This window comes from Oryctolagus cuniculus, chromosome 16 (genome assembly GCF_964237555.1).
Source record: "Oryctolagus cuniculus chromosome 16, mOryCun1.1, whole genome shotgun sequence".
NCBI classification, from domain to species: Eukaryota; Metazoa; Chordata; class Mammalia; order Lagomorpha; family Leporidae; genus Oryctolagus; species Oryctolagus cuniculus.
Window position 1 is genome coordinate 11,217,835 of NC_091447.1, and position 16,215 is coordinate 11,234,049.

At 41.1% G+C, this 16,215-nt stretch overlaps 1 protein-coding gene across 1 annotated transcript in view; it reads right to left on the reverse strand.

Annotated features, from left to right (window-relative positions):
• The window catches only part of LOC138845886 (collagen, type I, alpha 1b-like), a 37,480-nt gene that overhangs the window by 16,804 nt on the left and 4,461 nt on the right, over positions 1-16,215 (reverse strand). The gene's annotated exons all lie outside the window — the stretch shown is intronic.

The following is a 16,215-nucleotide window of genomic DNA, read 5'->3' on the forward strand; positions in this document are numbered from 1 at the left end:
ATATCTGAGTCAATAACAGAAAGAGAAATAACCCAATATGAAAAGGGACAAAGAATTTGAACACCGTTTTCCAAAAAAGATATACAAATGACTGTTAGCACATTAAACCTTACATTGTTAGCAACCAGGAAAATGCAAGTCAAAGCTACAAGATGCTATATCATGCACATTAGAATGGCTAGAATCAAAAAGTCAGATAGCAATAAGTGTTGTCACACATGTAAAAAACTGCAACCCTCATACACCATTGGTGGAAATATGTAAAATGGTCCAGTCACTTTGGAAAACACTAAGGGAGTTCCTCAAATTTTAAACATAGAGATAGCCTATAATTTCTATTCCCAGTTAAATATCCAAGAGAAAGGAAAACATAAATTCAAATGAAAATCTGTACATGAATGCATTAATATATTGTTGTTTACATCATGACATAGTTACAAATAATAAAATAATGACATATTGACAAAAACACATAAATTGCATATTTATAAATAATACATGGCATTATTTATAATATCAAAAGAGGGGAGTCTACATTTCCACCAGCTGATCAATGGATAAATAAAGTGTATTATATACATACAATGATCATAAAAAAGTGGGAAATACTGTTAGATACTATGAACCACTGATGAACCATGACACCAGGCTATGTCACAAAGAAGCCAGTCACAAAAGATCACAGGCTACATGATTCCATTCCTATCCATTCCTATTCCTGTGAAATGCCCAGAACAGGCAAACTATTAAACTAATATGTCAATTAGTGATTGTTTAGGGTTAGGGGATATAAGGGCATAAGAGGGTATACTGGCCAGGGTTCTCCAGAGAGACAGAATCAATAAGGTACACACAGGTGTTCACAAAGTACATGGAATGTGCAATGCATTTTAATCCTTTTCTTCTTTGAACTTTTTTGGGGGTACTCTTGAATACAGAGAGGTTAACATCCAAGAAGAGGGTTATTGGTGGAACTGGCTCCATTTGACTAAGGGGGCTAGGGAGCCCCCCGAGTAGGCCATCTGCACCCTGGACAGCCAGAAGGCTTAGTAGCATGTCTCCGTCCACGTCTGAAGGCTCAGGATCGGGAAGCTGACCGGGTAACCCTCAGTGCAATAACCAAGGCCTGAGAAATCAAAGGGCTCCTGAAGCATGTCCTAGAGTCCTGAGGGCCAGAACACCTTGAGTTACAACGTCCAAGGGCAGGAAAGGAATGGCATCCCAGCTCCAGGAGAGAGAGCGTGAATCTTCCCATCCTCTCCCTTTTGGCTCTGTCTGGGCCTTCAGCAAGGTGGACAGTGCCCGTCTACACCGAGGGCAGGACTTTTCCCATGCAACCCACTACTCCCAAGCTGACCTCTTCTTGAAACCCATACCCAGACCCCAGAAATAATGCTTTCCCAGATTGCCTGGTGTCCTTTAACACAGTCAAAGTGATACCTAAAATGAACTCTCATAGGAGGTGATGGGCAATAGTATGAGGTTTCTTTCTGAGGCGATGACAATGTTCCCAAAAATGACTGTAGTGCTCCCCACATTATGAACATACTGAAAACCACTGCCTTGTCCACTGTAAACAGGAAAACTCTACGGTGTGTGAACTATGACGTGAAAAAGCGGGGAAAAAAAATCTAGTCTTCAATATATCTCTTGTAGAATTGAAGAATATTCACAAATTCAGAAAAGCATAGGCCAAATGGTTTTGGCTTTTGAAGGCTGGTGTTAATTATGCCTCTGTTTCTGATTCATTTACACGCAATGCATCAGCTTGGTTTCGAAGGAGGCATTTGATGACTAAGGGGACCGATAAACTTTTTATTTGGTGAACCTTGGCTGGCTGTTTTCCTTTGTTCCCCCTGAACCATGATGCTGTGCTTGACAGCATTAGTTTTAACTTAGTTCTGGAAAGGTTCATTTCCAGTTCCAAACTCAGATCCCAGGAATTGCAAGGGACTCCTACATTTTGTAAAAATGCGGAACATATTATTTCCTCCGAGTTGAGTGATGAAGCAGATTACATGTGACACTGATGAGCAAGATAGCAAGTTCAAATGCTGGGAGTTTTTAACCATATGTAAAGTGATACACAGTGCCCAGAACATGCTTTGCACCAGTCCTCTTTTCCATGGCTGGGACATCGGTGGAGAGAGAAGAAAGCTGCCACATGGGTACTGCTTAGAAGAGGCAGAAGGAACTGTTACCATAAGAGCTTCTAGTTATTTTCCTGCGGTGACCCCTGCTAGCTCCCTTATACAAGTAATGTGTGGGTGTGGAGGAGAATAATAAAACAAAATATACTTTGGAGAGGGGTAGTGGGGAAGAGAAAAAAGATAAGTATTGTGAAATTCAAGTGCTGTTTCACATTTCCAAGATGGACAGCATTGAATGCATACCAGGGGATACCTCTGTGTCACCTGCTCTTCCAGCCAATGGTTGGAGCAACAAGCATGGTGCTGACGTCAACTCATCAATGCCATCATAACTGTCCTCATACTGAAAAGTTTGTCATGACTTTTAGGGTTTTTTTTCCCTTGTTCATTGTGTGGTTGGAACACATATAAGTAGCAGGATTCTCTTCAAAAGAAATAATAGAACTTGCCAAGAGTGATATGCAAGATCAAATTCATACCTAATGGCCATAATTACAAAAATCTTTGGGAAAAAAGCCTGCCAAGATGGTTCATTCTGAAACCAAGGGAGATAGATACTTAGAGTCTGTACCTAAGAAAGTAGAAGCTTCTGTTTTGTAAGCCTAAGACCCTTGGATAGTCAGAAATAAATAAAAAAAAAAAGAAAACTGAAAATAATCTGTTGTAGACACACACAGATTTTCAGGTCAATGCTTGACCCTTGATACCAAGGAAGTAGCCCAGCCTAGCTCCTCCTCTGACCTAATAGAAATCATCCTAATATTATTAAGCCAGAAACAGTGAGACAATCCTTCCCATTCCTGGGAAAGAGACATCTTTTCCAACTTCCCTTGCAGTAAAGCCACTGCAAGAAATTCAGATCCACCAAGGGACAGGAAGGAGGTGAAGGGGGAAAAGCATTTATCTCAGAGAATTAATATTACTTAGAGGTCCAGCCTACCCCTGACGCTACACACACACACACACACACACACACGCTTGAACACACATACTTGCAAACCCATTTACACACTTGCTTACACACAAAACACACGCTTTGCATGCACATTTGCACATGTGCTTACACACTCACAAGCTTACATACATGCTTGCACTGTTGAGTATATCTAGAAAAGGATATAAAGTGTGAGCAAGGCTAGTAACAAATTCAAGTTCGGGATAGAGCAGCCCCATGCTGCTCCATGGCTGCCAAGCAAGCCTAAGAGCGGAAGCTGAGGAATTCTCAGTTTGCAACATGCACAGGATCGGAAAGAGGTGAAAAGTCGACCAAAAGCGTTTTTCTTCTTTTCCACAGAAAGTAAGGGTGGTTTCTTTCCTGTTTCTGGGATGATGAGGATAATAACTAGAATATTAGCAAACTTGAGTAGTTAGCAGGGAATACAATGTGCCTGATCCTGGTGTGAATGCCTTACATAGATAACCCCATTTAACCTGCACGGCCTCCGGGGATCAATACCATTATGATCTCACTGAGCAAACACGGAATGCTGTAGAGAGATTGGGCGCCTTGTGCAACATTGCTTTGCTGAGATGGCACAGGGGAAATCTGAATCAAAGGCAGGCCTTGGAAGCCAAGGGCCTCACTCATACGTGGCAGGGAAAGGGGGGGTCCAGGGCAAGAACTCGGAACACACGGCCTACACATCAGTGCAGATTGCCCAACCACTCATCAACTACTCTGTGTACAATGAAATCCTGGGCTCCAAATACATCTTCTCCACCCTCATTAAAGTTCAATCACTAGAATTAACTATGGAGGGAAAAGAAAATTTGCTTAATTTATTTTTAGAACTTATTATGCTTGTGGCTGGGGGAAAAAGACTTTTAGCCATATATACAATATTTAATTCATAAAGCATTTGTTGAGAAAAGAATCAGGTGGGAGCGGGATTGAGGATTGGGAGAAACCGCATGAACATGACTAAAGGGTCCTATATAAAATACCATAAAGTTAAAAGAAAACACGTCTGCCCGCTACAGAGTTATAGCAGAGTTTCTCCCTAAAAATAGATCAATCGTACGATTTAAAGAATTCCTCCAGAGGACAGGGAGGGGACATGAAGAAATGGGAATATTTAAAATATTAAAAAATCCTTCTACAGGCTTGAGAACAAACGCGGCTTGAACAATGTGGCAGGCAGCCCATACTGCCAAGTTGCCTTTGGGGATAGAGACATTTCACTGCGTTCCTGATGGTGGAGCAACACGGCCAGCTTCCCCCTTCCTCCACCTCCCCTGCAGTAAGCCGTGGAAGCCGCCCCATGAGAAAAGAACAGGCTGCAGTGTGGAGGCCTCATGCTGACACTGAGCATCCAAAACAGGCTGACTCACGGGCCTTGTGAATCTCTCCTACATTGTTCTGATGAAGAAGGCTAGTTCAAGTCAAGTTCTGAGAACACCAGCTGGGAAAGGATGGGCGCCTTTTCTTTCTTTCCAGAAAATACCACCCAGCTTTTAATTACACATGCTGGATGGACAACTACAAACCAATAGTTTGTTCAATTTTGCTCCCATGGTGACAATTTTTTTTTCTTGGTAGAAGATAATTAAAATATTCTTAGGTTGCCCTCAGCAGTGTCTCCCAACCCAGCCTGAGTGGCCACTTTGACTAGAGGCAGCCTGGGGTAGGGGAGGTCACTGTGTTTTGTACCTGACAGGCTTAAAGTGCACTTCTGGCTCAGTCAGGAAATGTCTGTGGAATGCTGGGTAAATTAAGGTACTCAAATCTCTCTGAATTTGATGACCTTATTTGTAATCTGGGGGTTACATGTATCACACAATGAATCACTCTAGATTAGGGATGATGTGTATATGCCCCGTTCCCAGCTCATTCTAAGGATGCAGGATTATATATCACTAAGAGCCCCAGTCAGCACCCTGTGAACCAAATGTGTGCCTTACTTACCCCCTAGGCCCCTGGAATGTCATCCCTTCTGACAGAAAGGTGAGGTGTTGGCCTAGGCTGTGAACTCCACATTTGTTCTTTATAGACAGCATTATTTTTCTAACTATGCAATACCCTAAGTAGAATCATTCTGAAAAACAGAAAAAAGACATCTCCATTGAACTGATCTTGGTAGAGTTCGAAAAAAAAAAAAAGAAAAAAGAAAAAGGTCTGGTATTTAATTACTTTTGCAATTTTCCACCTCTCCCTCTCCTCTTTGCTGAACCACCCCCCCTCCAAGGGTGGTAACAGGTTACTAGACAATGTCTGTTAGGAAAGCATCCAAGGTGGTATCAGTTAGTTCTTTCTCATTCATAATTCGGAGTTAACAGAAAGTCAGAATGCTTGGACCAGTGCAGCAGGAAATTCTTTACACTGCTCCCCCTCCCTTCCACATCTGCTGCCTCTTTTAAAATCCATCTGCCGAAGTTCAACAGTGTCCCCAAGTTTCCTCAATTAATATGTCAGTGGGCAATGCCTCGTTAGTGACCCTGAATTTCTGGTAGATGAAACATTCCCCAAAGCCCTCCCATTTTTTCAGAACCATTAAAAATGTTCACAAAGAGATAAGGAGCTGGAGCAGTATTCACGGACACTCTGTTCCACATGCACATGCACACAGTTCTCAGAATGGCTTCATGTCTGTAGTTTTCCCCAAGCATTTGCCTCTGTCATTCTCAAGACAGCTGCTGCAGGAGGTAGGTGGACAATCTTCTTCCAGGTAAGGAGGTCACAGAAGACAGAGATATGAACTGAGCCAATCAACGACTAGGCAGGCTAACAGCCTGAGTCCTCTGTGTCCATCTGGTACATTCTCTTACAGAAACGTGTGCAAAGGCTTCAAAGGCTTAGCTGTTGTGTACACATTTGGTTTTTTTGTGTGTGTGTGTGTTTTGTTTTGACAATTGAATATATCAGCTATTTTTAAGAAGATTAACAGTTTGATTCAAATTACTGATCAATCCAGTGCAAAGAGTTACCCATGCTGTACATGTAACCCGTTGCCTTAGGGGCTGTGGTATATGGGACACAGGTGTGCTTTGTTAAGTCAGTGGGATTCAGGGCAATTAATGTTCTCTTTCTCCTGTCGCCTATTTAGCACACAGCAAGGCTGGCCTGTTCAGGAATCCTCATGTGATCCTTGATTGCATTACAAAATATGATCAAAAGACTCCACCTCAATGGGCATGATTGTGCTGCTTGCTAAACTCAATGGCAATTTATTTAAATATGATACTCTGCAGGAGGAGTCCTTCAAAGCAAAGGCACAACAGGCAGTTTATCATTTCCATGCGAGGCATTTGGAGTTACTGCCTCTTGAAAGCACTGAGGGAAACAAGGATAATGCTAGTGGAAGAGTTAAAATGTGATATGAGCGTAAGCCTCACTTTCTAGGCATAAAGCTAGCTATGTCTTAGAGTTAATAGCTTGGTGGTCCCTTCTTAACACAAATCAGCCTTCCAAACAGAAGAAAGGGATGGGCGTGGGTGGTAAGGAAATTAGGAGCGTGGATTCTAGACAACAATGCATCTGAGATAATCGGGTGATGCAAACACATCACTATTCAGTGTGTGGCAGAGTGCCGCTAATTCACCGAAAAGCTAAGTCAGGCAAATATAAATTAAAGCATGTGCAGGATGGGATTGTAAAAAAGAAGAGCAATTAGCACTGCAGTATGTGCACATCTGCAATAATCCTGTTTGATGCATCTTCTACTCATTTACTTTGTGGAAGGAAAAAAAAAAAAAACAGTTCCACAGGAGGAAATGCACAGCTTTGGGCCACTACAAAGCATTTCCAAGCACTGAGTGAATTTGCTATGTAAAAGTGTCGTCAAAGTTCTTCTTCAAACCCAGAACACAAAGGCCCACTGCCTCCTATTTGCAAAGCTGTGAGTTGTAAATTTTCAAAGCTTAATTTTTAGAAATGTGCTAATGACGACTGGCATTCACGTGTTCATGTTTCTCCCTCGGAACATGATTGCCTTGTTGATGGGGAAGCAGAGGTTAGAAAGCAGGTTTCATAATTTCGTTTATTTGCATATGAATGCAACCCAGTGAAAAGTGATTTGGGATATGTTATGTGGCAAATTGTCATTTTGCTCATGAATCTGGAAATAGTTCATTGTATAATCTTTATTCAGTAATGTTTTAAACACTTTATGTTGCTTTACAGAAAACAAGACTTTAGTTCTACATTAATATATAAAATTCAATCAGGATAGAAAGTATTTCTAGAATGCAATGATTAATCCTTTCCAAACTATAAAAATAATTCAACTCCCAGTTTAACAGACTGCTAAGTATTTCTCACTAAACATTTGCTATTTTACCAGTATTCTTCTGAAATCATTAATACGGGCAGGCAAATTATCAGCTTTCAATAAACTGAGTTGTATGCGGAGAAACAGATATTTGTTAAACACATCATCTGGTATGTTGCTTTAAAAATAGATAAGACCTTTTCTAAAACAAAAAGAAAACAATGTACATGGGGAGATAAAATCTGTCTCAGGAACAAAACTTATTTTTCCTCTTAATTTAAGTTGCAAGCATTTACAAATCATGTAAATGTAGCTTCAGCTTTTTGATTCCAACCATGCTTTCATGAATAACTGATACATTTGGATACTACCACTACTCTTTTTCATTTACAATCAAAACAAAAAAGGTGGCTATAATTGAAGCAATACATTTTAATCAATTAATTATTATTGATTAATTCTTTTGACAATACTCTAGCTCAACAGAAATACTGTGAAAAAGCATATGCCATCATTTTTATGTTATGATGTACTTTGAATAATACCTCTTTCGGTTTTAATAGAGTTAAAGCACTGTACTCAATCCAGGATTTAATAAAATGTTTCTTATTAAATTTTAAGATATGTTTTCTGCACTGAATAATAAATAAAACAACAGGTCTTGATGCAAAATGTTCTTTTATCTACCTAAATTCAATATAATATACTAGCACATCAGACCAAAGATTCCTATCAGCAGAAACTCGCTTTCTTGACTGACTTGTGAATTTCAGTTTCTATATAAGCATATGTAAGACAATGCTTCAAAGGCAGCACTCAAATATATATCCTCCCCAGCCACTGAACTTTTGCCTTCTGTGCTGGGTACATAAAGAGACCTAACCTCTGTGAGCAGCCTGGATCTCTGTTTTTTTCAGCAAGATCGGCAAGAGCTTCAAAGCATTGCTTTTCCCAGACAGCAGACGCTCAGACTGGACAAGTGGACATTACTTCTTGGCACTAAAGTAGGAGAACACCATTGTCGTGAAGCCCAATTCATTAAGTACCCCCACAGTGCAGATTGCAATCTACATTGTCATGTTACAAGTCTTCAGTTTGTCATTTCCATAGATGTTGAACTAAGGGTATCAAGAACTGGTGTTGATGACGAGTATTATTTTCTATGAAGTAAATGTGAATGTTGGGGGTCTCAGATAAATTGCCCTCTACCACATCCTCCTGCCAACACAGTTCTTGTTTATTTTTGTTGTGAAGTTTATACCTGTGTGGGCTGGGTACTACCTGTCACTCTCAGAGGTCCTACGGACCCCAGGACACAGAACCAGATCACAGCTTCTGCATTAACTCTCAATTTCCTGGCCTTTTGAGGACTTCGGCAGAGCCATAATGTTTCTTTAACATTGGGGTTTTTTTTTTGTGGCTTAATATTTCTAAAAGCAGTAAATTATTTCCAGCGAATGTAAAAAAGACAAATTTCTCTGTGGTTAGTGACCACAAAACAAAACAAGAAACAGAAATACTCCAGCACATGATCCTAAAAAAAAAAATAAAAAAATAAAAAACTCCAAGTTTTAAATCCTGACTTTGATATCCTGTGTGAAGTAGGAAATTTGGAGGAAGAACTGTGAACTAATATTTTAAAGAAGACTTCTGCCAACATACAATGCTGTATCTATCATTTCCATGATTGATGAGTGTGCCAGGTGTTGTGGAAACAAGCACACTCATGGTATCTCATATGCATAGAACATAGCTATGGACTGTTCATTAAGATTGATACTGACTGGTCAAGATATTTGATGAATGACTTAAGACACATCTTAGCCTTCAATTCAAGGGTTCAGTGATTTAAAAACTTTCTTTTAAAAACAGCAAAGTGAAACTACTGACGTGTGATGTTTAACAGCTACAGGTTATCGATTTATCACTGTTTTAATATATTGCTCTCAGAACTCAAGTTTTTATTTCTGTTGGTAGCTATGACAATTGAAGGCTCAGAAAGAGTTTTCACATTTTTAAAATAACACTTGACTTTACAACCTTTAAGTTCTAACTTCTGAAAGTAGCATTTTAATTGATCCAATAGATTCACAATTTAGCCCCTGACCAAAAAAAAAAAAAATGTCTTGACGATTTCATTAGATACAGTAATTTTGAACTTTATTGTATTGAGGTATCGCCTTAAATGTTAGCTCACAGGATGACAGACTGATAATGGGAGTGATACAAGCCATACCACTCCCCACGTACAGAGAAACTGATACTCAGATGAATTCAGTTAATTGAGTAAACACAGCTAATAATAAGGCGGGACTTAAACACGTTCTTTTTACTGAAAAACCCCAAACTGACCCAGCCACACATCAGTAATGGTGTTTTCATTTAGAAAAATACGAATAATGAAAGAAGGTCTCATAACCACAAAAGGAAGAGACACAGGCCAATGAGAAGGGAAACACTAATGGTTTGATTATGCAGGAAGAAGAGGAGCCAACACCACTCTTAGGCTATTTAATAAAATCAGAAACATTCCTAAGCATCTTTAATTGTATCATCTTGCTAACCCTATTATCTGGTTTGGCCTCATCTGTGGAGAGGGCACAAAGCTAGAGATACCGTGCACAAGAGAAACCAACGAGGACAAAATGTAGTACAGATTCCATCCTCCCAAATTCAAGCAAAGTAAGATAATCAAGTCTTTAAACTTTTTTTTATCATTACTTTCTTGTTTATACATATTTCTTCTGTAGCAGATCAAAACTACGCTGATGGTAGACACAGATAAGGAGCATGGGCCTATCAAGTCAAGATTTCTATCCCTGATATGGCAAAACCAATGTCATACATGGGACAGCTTTTCCTAAACTTTCTAAATCACATAGCTTATGTTGGAGACTCTCTAAGCTTAGAAAATTCAGAAAACACATATTCAGGATTACTGCTTTAAATAAATAATTACAATTAAGACAGAGTAATGACAACTTCCGTATGTACAATATTAGAAATGTCCAGAAGTTTTTTTTACTGGCTTTTTGTAATAATCCTTTGCTATGAAAGACAGATTCCAGTTTAAAAACTCAAGCTGAATATAAAATAAAGGAAAGGAAAACAAACAGCAATAACTTTTTGTTTAATAGACTGTTTTGTTTCAAATGTGTAATTATTTTCAGATGAAGACTAGTCTCCTTTATTTCGATCTCCTCTCTATTATAAATATATACATTTTCCTTCAATTAGCTCCTCTGACTAAAATACTAAAGTTGTTTTCCATCCAAAAGCGGAGTTGGAGTCCCTGCCCTAAACTTGACAATGAATTTTAATATTAAAGATAAATTGCGATACAGTGTCCCATGAGGATATGAAAACATCAATGTTAAGTGGAGCAACAGAGACCTGTCAAATGATTCCATGGGGGAATCACTTAGGATTCAGAACTTTTCAACCCAATAAATATGATGTTGAAGCAAATGGCTAAGACTGGAGACAGGAGGCAACACAAAATTCCAGGAAAGAATATGAATAATAATTTATAAATAAAAGTGCCTCCAAGTTTGAAAATAGCTTAAAGAATATGTATATCAATTTGTGCATATACATGCATATGTGAGTTTGTATGTGTTTGTGCATATAACACATTACATTACATATAACCTAATGCCTGTGTTCCTTGGATGAAAGCATCCTGGGCTTTCTCTTTGAAAGGGATGGAACTTAAAAATTACACTTCCACTTTCTCTGGCAAGTGTTTTCCCTCTCTGTTTCGACTCATTGAAGACACATCTTTGCCTTCAACATTTCCAAAGCTGTTCCTCTTTCCTCCTATGCTCTGGAATCTTTGTCTAATATGCACAGGGTGCCTTTTCATAAAGGTTTCCATCCTGAAGGGAGAAGGAGCAGATAGGCGGGATGTCAAGGAAACCCAGCCATGCTAACGGTCTGGTCCAAGGGCTTCTGCTTCCAGCAGTAACAAAGGCTCCACTGTGCACCCTCAGGTGAGTCACTTAACCCCGCTGTGTCACAACAGCTCCACCTGCAAATTCAATAATCACCTTTGCCACCCATCGTCCTTTCAGGGTTGTTTTGAGAATGTCAGAACTGCTCATTTACTTGATCCATTCAAGAAACAACCAATGCCCTTGGACCTCTGAATGTGCATACCCCAGTGTAAGCCCAGTTACGAAACTACATCCAACAGCAATATTTCCCTACTGAGACAGACAAACGGCAGCCAATTGAAGAATGCCAGACCCAAACGGCATCTTGAAGGCCTCTGAGATTCTCAGATGAAAGGCTTTATATAAAAATAAAGTGTTGCTATTACCTAGGCAAAGAAAAATGCACGCATTTTCTGTCAGCATTCAAGAGCCAACTACAGCGGTGCCCTCTGCTCCCCTTTGATATTTCGTTTGCATTTAGTTTGATGACAATATAGATAAATCCTCTATTTGGTGCTATTGGATCAGGGTTACATTTCAGTTGGGTGGAAAATGACGAAATGAAAGAGAAAAGCCTTTGAAAGAAAGCGAAAATAAATGTGATAGCCAAAAGCCAAATAATAGTCAGAGCGTATTTAAAGTCTATTAAAGGACTGCAGTCAGGGTATCAAATGCACACTCTCTCATCCTCTGTGGTCAGCCTACTATGTGGACCACCTGCCTTAAATTACACAAGTTCACCGCATCCCTGGAGTGAGGAGGGGGGATGAAGGAGAAGGATGGGGGTGGAGAAGCAGCTTTCTCCATTCATAGCAATCATACTGCATTTAAAAATCTTTTCGGAATGCCTCTTTTCAATTCACAGCTACATTTCTGTCTTGACACCAGCACTCTGTGGCTGTAATAACGTGGGCTTCTAAGCAAGAAATAAGTAACTTGAAGTTTCAGTTTCTCAGCAGACACCAACTGACATGCACTGTGCAGTTCGCAGCAACAGAGCAGCTTGTAAGAGCTGACAGCAATGTGGAGCTGTTTACTGCCTAGGAATATAAGAAAATGGAGCTCTAATTGGCTGGATCAGCAAAAGAGACAGACTCTTCTGCTCCATTTGCTCAAGAAGCGCTTGTGGAATGTCCACTGGGAGTTTTTGGAGAATCAGTGGAACCAATTTCTCAAATATTAAGATGTACCGGATAAAAAAAAGTGAGATTTCCTATTAGACTTATCAATTGTTGGTATTGGGGTGCCAAGGCCACCACACATGGTTATGAGAGATGTTCACTGAACAAGAGCAGTTGGTCTGTTGAGCAAAGAGGCCCAGAGTAACCCCTACTGTGCAGGGTAACCCATAATCCCTTAAAAAGGGAGTCCCTTATTCAAATAAATAGATCATATAGGCAGTGGCAACGATGGGCCCCAGAGCTAGCTTCATTCTACAATTCTTAAGTTAAAATAAGCCTCTGGGTCGCAATGTTTTAATGGATGTCTTCTTTTGTGCTTATCTGGCTTTCATTCTAAGTAGCAGCTTAACAGACAAGAATATGAATTGCCCCACCCTGACAGTTTGGGATTGTCAGTACTTTCATTTTCCAGCTCTGTTCCATAGGGCTTCTGGCCTCGCTGCCTCGGTTTTTATATGAGCATAATAGTGATGTTAGCTCAAATGAACAAAAATGCCACTTGCCAGCTGCTAAGCAAGATGCTGGGATTACATCAGAGAGCTGGACAGGCACCTGTCTACAGATAGTACACAGTCTAATTAGTGACTGTTAACCTACAGGATGTTGCTCCAAATTGATGAAAGAAGTGTAAATGCAAGCATAAAATGTTCCTGAGCTCACTTTTATTCCCTCTGTAATAGGACTTCCTTTGCCTCTCCACTCCTATTCTTTCATAGATAGGGTTCCCTAGTTCTCTGCACGACTGCATAATTTCAGGGAAAACTAGGACAAAGCGGCTGCTCAGGAGCCTCCAGTATGCACGCAGCAACATATCCATGGGTGAGATCAACTGCCTATGAGAAGAGGCATCTTCCTTCGCTGCCTTGAGTACAATATGGTCATTTATGAAAGGCCCTGACACCTTTTGCAGGACCTTCTGGGAATGGTTGTTGACTGAATGATCATTCACTTGTTGAAGAGAAGGCCATGTCACAGCGGCCACCCACGCAGGCTGGCGCTTGCAAAAAGGTGGTTGGAGGACAGTGATCATTCCAAATTGTGTGTGCTGATCGACAGGATTTTTAACTCTCTGTACAGGCAGAGAGCTGACTAGATATTTTGCCAGAGTAGATGTGGTGATTGTCCAAACGAGTCCCCCCACTGTTTACCTGGGTCATTTTTCTGAACTATGCTACCTATAATTTGATGACAAGTTGCCATTTGCATGTGAAACCCATGAAAATCCATGAGGAGGGCATGCCAGATAAAAGAGTAGCATCGCATTGCAGACCACGGGTTGAAGAGGCCGCTGAGACCATCTGCAGAGCAGGAAAACCCTCTTATGATCTCTCTCCCTTGGTTCTGCCTCATTCTCTAATCACCCCGTGGGGAAAACTGCACTCTTAGAGTTTCTGCCCAATGAAGAGTTTCTGCACATGCTACTTCAATTATCTTCCTTTTTCCATCACCCTTAAATTCACGAGTCTTCTCAGTGGTAATTCTCTTTATCAAACACAAAAATAATACTCTTGGGGCATTTTTCTGCAAACAAGACTTTGTATCAGAAATGGTAAAACCAAAACAAAAGAAAAAGGATTCTGAAAATTACACGCGTTCAAAGTATTAGGATTAGAAGTTTGGATGTCAGTAAAGATATTCATTTCCATCCTCTTTTCATATCCTGGCCTTTGCACTGTGCCAGGTGTTAAGTCTGCCCCCACTTTTAAGACAGTCACACTCGTATCTGCTTTGTGTAGCAATGGGGAGAAATGGTAGCTCTTGGGGAGCACTTGATCTGCTGGGAGGGAATGGGTATATTTGGTACTCAGCTGAATTCTGGAGCTTATTGTCCTGCTTAAAATCTAAAATGTATGCCTTTAAGAAGAGAAAAGAGTGCTGGGCTAGGCTAGTAATTTGAGCAAATGTCTCAATCATGCTGAGCTCCATGTTCTTTGTGTAAATTAAATGTTTGCATTAACTGAATGCAAACATTGAGAGAAATAGAAACTGTCTTCCAATTTAGAAGGCCTATCGATACCCAAGCAGGGAAGGTATGTCAATCACCATGAGGTCCACGCTGACACGGGGTGGGACACTTGTTTTGGAAAGCAGATCATCAGCAGTGAAGGCTCCTGGGGAGGGGTTGTGAAGAGAGCCACAGGGGAGACTGGAAATAAAGGCAGTGACGTCAAGCCATCTCTCAGGGCTTCTCAGAACTGCTGACCAGAAGGCTAACTTGCAATTTAACCGCAGAAGTTCGAGTATCGCGATTAAAAAATCAGACTTGTGGCAGCGACACGAGGAAGAGAAAGTGCACCTTACAAGGGGAAGCAGCAGCAACCAAAGTATTCCACTTAACATTTTTGGATGTTATTCCAAGTTGCACATCAGTCATGCTCACCACAACCTACTATAGGATTAACAGGACCAGTGTCACTTTCCAATGTCTCTACCCCCTTTAACCTGGGAAAATTATAGATTGGGAAGAATATTTGGATGGGACATTTTGGAAAGCCATTTCTGTTAACATTTTTGCTAACTGTCAACAAAAATGGCCACATGAAAGTACCCCAGCCCCCTCCCAACCCCCATTCCACACTGAAAAAAATATTTGCTATTTGCTAAAACTGTAGACAGTTTTCTACAGAACGCAAATGCTGAACACGGGAGTTCAACACCAATTCCTTCCAAAGAATCCAGGTGAATCTTTGGTCACCAACCTGTGTTTCATGCTGGTTTCTGAAACCCTGTAAGGAAGAATAAAAATTTCTGGGGCTTGTAGGATCTTTGGGGGGTGGGGGGTGGGGTGCAAGGTCTTAGCCAGCAAATATGGAAGTATATTGTAACGTTTCCTCTCAGTACCAATACACATGGTATTACATTTGGGGGGCTTGTAAGTGCTCCCACATGTTTCAGGAATAATTAAAATTTTATTGACATTTTGGCCTGCCTCCTAAAGAGGTGTAGCCTTCAGCTCTTAAGCCTTGGAAAGGTTTGAAGTTGGGACAGTTTTGTATTTAATATTCGTATGCCCTTGAATAGATAGGTAGAGAAAGACAGGAGGTGACCCCTAAGTCTTTCGATGTAGGGAGAAGGTGGTGACTTCCAAGGAGGAAGAGGAGGGACTAATCACTCATGGGATGCAGCTTATCAAATTAGGATGAGTTCCACCTATGGCACCCATAAACTCCGACCTGGCTCCTGGTTCTGTTATGTTCTGAAGAATGAAGGAAGCTGGTGCGTTGGGAAATACTTTTGCTTAAGATTCGTTCACCCAGGAAATCGGGATTATTTTTCAGGAGCAAAGATAAGCCTCTGACCGCCAAGTTACCAACCTCGAAAGAACTTGAAGGGAGGAGGGAGGCTCACCCCCAAAGTCGAATAGCGTTCCCTAAACACCACAGATCCCCAGACATCGCTCATGGTTGCCTTCCTCCGTAAGGACGCACTGAGTAGCACACTCCCTGGTCCCCGCCCTCCCAACCCTGCGCGGCGAATTCTCCATTTGCCTTCACTACGGGAAACAAGGACGAAAACAAAGCCTCCCCCGCCCCGACAGTCCCCCAAATCGGTTACGTTTCGAAGCAGAAGACATAGTTGGAGAGCTGGGGTTCCTTGGGGGAACGCGCCCGCGGGAGGCGGCAGCGGGCTGACAGCGCGTTCTCCGCGCGGCAGGCCCCGCGGGTCCCCCGACGCGCGCAGGCGGCAGCCGCGTCCGACCTGGCCCCCCTGCCGCAGCGCTCATTTCAGCTTTTCGGCTTCA